The sequence below is a fragment of the Stegodyphus dumicola genome, chromosome 4 (genome assembly GCF_044657685.1).
Source record: "Stegodyphus dumicola isolate Sdum_Otavi_A_Nest chromosome 4, ASM4465768v1".
NCBI classification, from domain to species: Eukaryota; Metazoa; Arthropoda; class Arachnida; order Araneae; family Eresidae; genus Stegodyphus; species Stegodyphus dumicola.
In genome coordinates this window covers 141,823,535-141,830,611 of record NC_140771.1, presented here as the reverse complement: position 1 = coordinate 141,830,611, position 7,077 = coordinate 141,823,535, and positions in this window count along the sequence as shown.

Below are 7,077 nucleotides of genomic sequence, written 5' to 3'. Positions count from 1 at the left end.
ATTTAATTCTGTGACATCGAGTGCTTCTAGCCATGAAGCTTGTTCCGCCAGCTTCTAAGAGCCAAAGCCTTCCTGCGCGCCCTGTAAGCGGTTGGACTAGTTGAAATGAATTTTATTTTCAGTTCAACGTCACTTGTTTAAGTTAAGTCATAAGTGTTGGCTTATATAAGCCCAAGTGGGGTCGACTGTGAACTCTTTTGTGATCGAATAATAGAGTCATTTACACCTTTTTCTGACTTTATGTGTGTGTTGTAAAGAAAATGGGATAATTCCTCTACAGTCTTCTAGAGCTGGTTAGTTTATTCTATCAAATAATACGAGACTTTATATGTTATTGAACTAAAGGAATAATTATACCCACGAAATATTATGCAAATTTTCAGGATAGAATACACGTACTCTGCCGTGTCAGAGGCGAATACATGAATACACGCAGATAAAAATACACATGCTTATCTGCGGAGCTGTGATTGTGGAGGGATATAAGGGATGATGGATGAGGGATTTTTGGCAATTTGTGTACTCGTAGACCTTCACGACATCTGCCGTGTCTCTTGTTCGATAAATTTTATAAAATATCAAGTAAAATGAGTAACCACAAACGTATGGATGATGGAATGAGATGGAGAATTGTCAGTAGATTGGAGACAGGCCAATCACAAGCTCAGGTGGCTACAGAGCTCAATGTAACGCCCAGTGTCGTCTGAAATTTGTGGATACAGTTTCCGGACACTATATCCATATCAAGAACACCTAGACAAGGTCTAGTAAGATCCACAGCGACAATTGAGCATCGTTATTTGGCACTTTCAGCGCTGCGACACAGGACTTCATTAGTTCTCACGTAAACTGTATGTTGCCACGGGAATTTCACGGTCTACATTTGCCCGAAGACGTCATGATATAAGGCTGCATATCAAAAGGCCTGCTTTTTGTGTCCTGCTCACTGCAGCACTCGAAAAGTGTGTTTAGAATGGCACAGCCAACATACGCCTTAGAGCAGTTTTTAGTGGAGCACGTGCTTTTTACAGATGCGTTGAGATTCAACTGGACACTGATTCTTGGTGTACCTGTATCTAGAGAGAGCCTGGAATACGATACATCCACAGCTGATCAGGGAAAAGGACCATTACGCTGGTGGAGATGTAATGGCTTGGGCAGGCATTATGTTGGACTGCCGCACACTACTGCATGCGTTTGACAAAGGCTCTGTGACTGTCATGAGATATAGAGAGGAGATTTTGAAACCCTATAAAGTTTGCAGGGCGCAATTTGTCCTGGGTACCTATTAATGGACACAATGCTCGTCCACATAGATCTCAGTTGGTCGGCGATTATGAGAAGGTGAGGATATTTACCGCATGGATCATCAAATCCGATCGCCTGACCTTAACACTATACAGCTTGTCTGAGACGCTCTTGGAAGTGTAATTTCATCTCATCACCTTTTTCCAAGAAACATGACAGAGTTTGAAACTGCTTTCTGAATGAGTGGGATTGACTGCCAAGTGTATTCTTCAACTACCAGTATACCATCCCGGTGCTCTACCTGACTAGCACACGCCTTATTAGACTTATTTTCAGATCGTTATCACAACGCAGATTTTGGACATCCCTGCAGTATGGAGCTTTACTGATAATCATGCATACATAAAATTACTTTTGAATAGTAAATATCTTCTGTGTTATAAATGTATTTTTATACCAAATTTCATCAAAATCTTCCCAATAGTTTTTCAGAAATTCGACTTAATGTGCAAATCCTCTTAATTCTGAGAACCAAGTGTAGTATAAGGTTTTTTCTTATCTTCTTGATTAAATTTTAGTACTGAAAAATACTCCGCTTTTACAAAATCATACCTATTTCAAGTAATTCGTCGTTACTTTATTATTCTAGAGGTAGCTGGTACGAAATTAAGACATTCTTTTTTTGCAGCGGTCCTGTGTCACGTTGTGGTTGGCACATCCAGCTAGCAAACCCGAAAATCTATGGTCGGTTCTCGTCTAGGGTATAGTTGATATTTCGCACTTCTTTCTGCAAAAACTTAATGGTCTGAGTATGTTGCTTATGGATCAACATCCTACCAAACATAAGAAACTCTAGTCTGTTAACAGTTGCCAAGACATACGGTGGTAAATCAATGGTATATCTAAGTGAGCATTTGCAAGACAAATATGAAAAAATAAAGATGAAAATGTTCATCAACAACAATATCGCAATAGTAAATCAAAAATCATTCACTATCTCTTAGGTTAAAACTAAGTAGGTAGAGGTCGAGCATACTAGCTCCACCCAAATATCGATTAACTCTAATCAGTGCATTAATAGTTTGCAAGGTTTTAATTGATCAGGAGCTAAGCCCATCAGACGTGAAGCGAAACTAACATAACGTGCCCGCAAAAACCTCAGTTTACAGCTAAACTGATTTGCATTATGGTGAAGAAAAGCAAAGAAGTAGTTAAGCAAATGGCTAAAGTTATGAATAACTGATTAATTTAAATAATAACCTTATAATTTTTCATAGTTAAGATGTGATTCCTCAATCACCCTTTAATAAATTCCACTTCTGCTACCATGGGAGAAGGATGAGAAAATACTCAGCTTGTAAGTTAGGTTTCTCATGGCAAAGTTGTGCCTTCCCCAGAATTCCTATTACTGATATTACACTTTCTAGCAGTACATGATAACTACCTAGATCAAGGCAACATGCACTAAGGAATGGGATAATTCCCTGTAAGTTCTGTAAACTAGAGATTACAGATTGCCTTGCTGAATAAACCATTATGAACCTACTCATTACCAAATACCTTCCCCTCCATGTGAAACAACCTTGAAAACAGATAGAATATGGTATTAATGATAATCAGCTAAAGTATTGTTATTTAAATGTCTTTACACCCATTGTTATTGTTAGTTGCGCATTAAATTTAAACTCGTGTTTTACTTAGACAAAAGTAAATATTTTTTTTACCATATCATTCATAATATTAAAAAATGTTGTTATAGGATATTGATTTTAATAGAAACTATATATCCAGAGCGCTATATAAATTTTCAAATAATAATTTCTGCGCTAGTTCTGAAGTAATGATTTCAGTCAGAGATAGTCTTGGCTTTGCTTGCTTTTATGTTACAATGCAGATTATGACAACACATACTACGTAGTAACATGAGAGAATTATTAACAAACGCATCATTTAGTTAATGGTTAAGCCAAATATGGGTTTCTAAGTAAGTTGAAAGCTTTCACATATGTTAAAAATTATGTGTTTAAGTAGGGGAAGAAAAGTAATTTCACAGTAATAATGAATATTCCTTGTATATATTTTTTAATTTAGAATTTGAAGCCATAATGCGCTCTAGTAATTAAAAAGAGAATGCAACAGTTCTTTTTAGCCAGTTTCAAACAGTGGTTGGCACTTGTGTGAAGACTTCATTTCACGCGCAAATAGCCATCAAACGAAGCAATGAATTTAGCAAAAATGAAAAAATGATGTTTGTAGTAAGAAAATAGTTCAGATTTAAATAGCAAGAATATTTGATGCATAAGTTATGCACCTAAAATATAGGAAAAGTTAAAACGAATTAAAACTGCTCAAAGTTATAGAAATAATGCCGATTTAATTCTGTGTCAAAGAAAACCTTATTAAAAAAGTATTAATTAAGTTTATTAAAATTAAGATCTTTTATTTAAAGTATTAACAAAATAGCTATTTAAATCTGAAATTTGCATACTTAACAACAGCTACAGTAAAATTGTTGAGCACTGACCTTAAATTTAAAAGAATACATTTACAAATAAAATACCGTCGATTTGTGTTTGAAAAAATTTATTCTAGTTTATAACAGATTTTGAAATATAACGCACCATCATTCATTAGCTCAAAATAAAATTCATAAGAAAACTTTGCATATATTGTGTGTATCATGTTCAGAGAAATGTACATAAAGGTTCGGAGAAATTTTATCAAAATCGATAAAATTAATAAGATTTTAATAGCATTAATTGCGAATAAAAAGCTCTAAGACAACAGCGGAAATATAAATTTTTCACAATTTTTTCGTTAGAAAGCATCTGTCATCAAGTAACAGTGTGTACGTACGTTAAGTTTTTTTTTTTTTTTTTTTCTAATCACTCACTGAAATTTTTAATTAATAGTTACAATAAAGTTTTAATGAACTACGTTTAATTGACCACTTTATTTATTGACACAAACGATTTTTTCTTCCTTAGTAACGAAGAGAATTTCAACTGCTTTATGAAAGGTTTAAAATAAAATGTATCATATTATATTGTCATACTCTGTATGACGTCCTGCCACGAAAAACCCACAAGATCAAGGAAGTTCAAACTTTGCAAATAACAAGCATTATAATACAAGAATGTATTGGGATCCAAAGTTCGACGCGTACAAATTGCATGGCTCTCAAAATCAAGAATTTGTAAGTCTGGAGATTTAGAAATTAGGAATTGTTGCAAGTGATTCATGATGAACGCTGGAAGCGCTTGCTTTGTAAAAAGAAGGAAAAAACATTTGCGCGAATTTTTTGGTATAAAATAACTGTTCTTCAGGAAACTCAATGTTATTCTGAATAACAGAAATCCCATTTACTCCGAAATTGGATTTAAATGTATAGTATTATCCATAATATCGGAGAAGAAAAAAATCTGTTTTTAAAGTAAAATGGCCTCTCTGAAGGAAAAACAGAACTTTTACTGAAATAAACGTTTTTCTCTCTGCTCATTTCAAGTCCATTATTATCATATCAATTAGAAAGGATTTAACTATGAGCAAATATATAATACTGATAGTTAGAACCTGATGATATTGAAATTAAGCTGTTACATTGTTGAGGCAGTTAAGACTTTCACAGCAAGCAATGGGAAAAATTAACTAAGCCTTCCACAGAGGGGATTTAATCACAGTATCTTCCACCTTCTAACTAGATATGCTAACTGCTTACTTCACGAGAGTATGCACAGGGCATTCGGTAATGTTTTTGCATATTCCTGCCACTTAAAAATCGATTGGGAAGAGGTACAAATAAAATCCGAAGGAATTCAAATTATTGTCCACCATATTATGGTTCCAGCATCATTGCTCAGGCTGTTTATCTGATCGGACTTAGAAAAGCGAAAATACTATTGTGGCATCTATTCAAACTTTATTCCAGTTACAGTACGAACACTTACTGTGAGAACGGAAAATATCCTTTACATTCCTCCCAACTTAAAGGACGACTGGGGAAGAAATGATGTAGTCGCTGAATCCTGAAATGTAGTCGCTGAGTCAAAATACTGCCCGTACATTTTAGTTATGGCATCACTTGCAGTCTTTAAATTTCTTTAATCAAACTTCTGGATTCAAAATTCCTAGATTCAAATTCCAAACCACTTGAATGCTAGCCAGACGTACTTCCAGTTACACAACAAAAGCGCACGTTCAGGAGAGAGAGCAATTCCTTACAATTTGAGTAGATGAAATTTACTATGAATAATGACTAAGATATTCCATCTTTGAGGTCTTTCTTAATTTAATAAATAAAAACCATTTCTGGTGATTTGTCAAATTTTTTAGTCCTAAGCATCGGGATATTATTTTGAATTCCATTAACATGTTAATATACTAAGCTGTGCATCAAGTGGCACTGTTTTTTCTATGCAAAAGGAGAAATTTCCCTTTCTAACTTGCGTCCACTAGTGCCTGAGCAATAAAATCACCGAGCTCTGGTAGTTAATTCACCATGGATTCAAAACTGACGAATGAATTCATTGCTTGGAAGTTTTGTTGAGTTTTCACATGTGTAACCAGAATACGAGCTAGATTCTCGCTAAAATTTAAACAATAAAGTATCGAATCAAGTATGGCTAGCATTATTTCTATTAATGATACAGATAATACTATTCAAATTAACTCAAAAGTCATTATGCGACAACGAAGCAGAGACAATTTGTTTTTAAAAGTACTTGCCTACATTTTTTGCATATATAATGTTTCGAAACGTTAAAATAATATTGCAGATTTTCGTCACATCAGACAAGGCAATAAATTTTTAGCAGCGAAGATCTGTGTGAATTTCAGAGGATTTCCGAAAATTTCTCGTTTATCAGATCCGCGAATGACGAATAAATTCGCAAATTTTTGAATATGTTTTCGTGATAATTTTTAAATACCATTGTAATAGTTAGATATTTATATTTAAATACATTCTATATTTAAATAATTTTTATGCTAGTTTCTGCTAGACTATCAGCCAAAATATGCTGCTATGTAATCCTTCCTATCCTAACATCCATATTAATACTGGACTTATGTAATAAGTCCTTTCCCGAAGTTATGTGAAATCGTCTTCCGATGCTTAAGCCGAGGAATGATTTCGATGCCTAACGATCGTTTTTTCAAACAATTTGCTACTTTATTGAGAATTCTATACATGTACTATATAAGGGAAAAAAAAAACTCCTTCCCAATGAATGGAGAAATTTTTTGTAAAATTTGTGATGTGAACTAATCCCTCAAAATTTTCACAAAATGTTCCTACTGGTAAGTAGTATAAATCCGCTATCAAGCTACAAATATTTTCTCTTTTTTTCTCAAGTTTAAATTATTGCCTTAATCATGTAGCATTAAATTCATCAGGCGTAATTTAAAAGAATAAAATTTTGGAATTTTTTGGGGGGGCTCAAATATACTTATTATAAGCAAAACGCTGTAGAATATAAGTTTCAGTGTTTGATCATAAAATATACTCTCTTCATTCAAAATTTAATTTTTGCTCTACTTTATTGAGAAAAGAAGAGGTACGCTGCATATCCAAAGCAAAACAGGAACGCTCCTCTTTTATGTAAATGAAATATATAACAGCATTTTTTATAAATTTCTTCCTTTTCAATGGCATCTCATTTCAGCACTTAAAATATAAAGAACTTAAGCGAGCGTTTTACAAATAAATCTTTTGAAATCTTTCATCTGAGTTTATCATCTAAATAAAATTTTTCAAAATAGCAGAATGATTAAAGCTTTATTTAGCCAACTAAAGGACAATATTAGTACGTTTTTCTTAAATCATTAAGT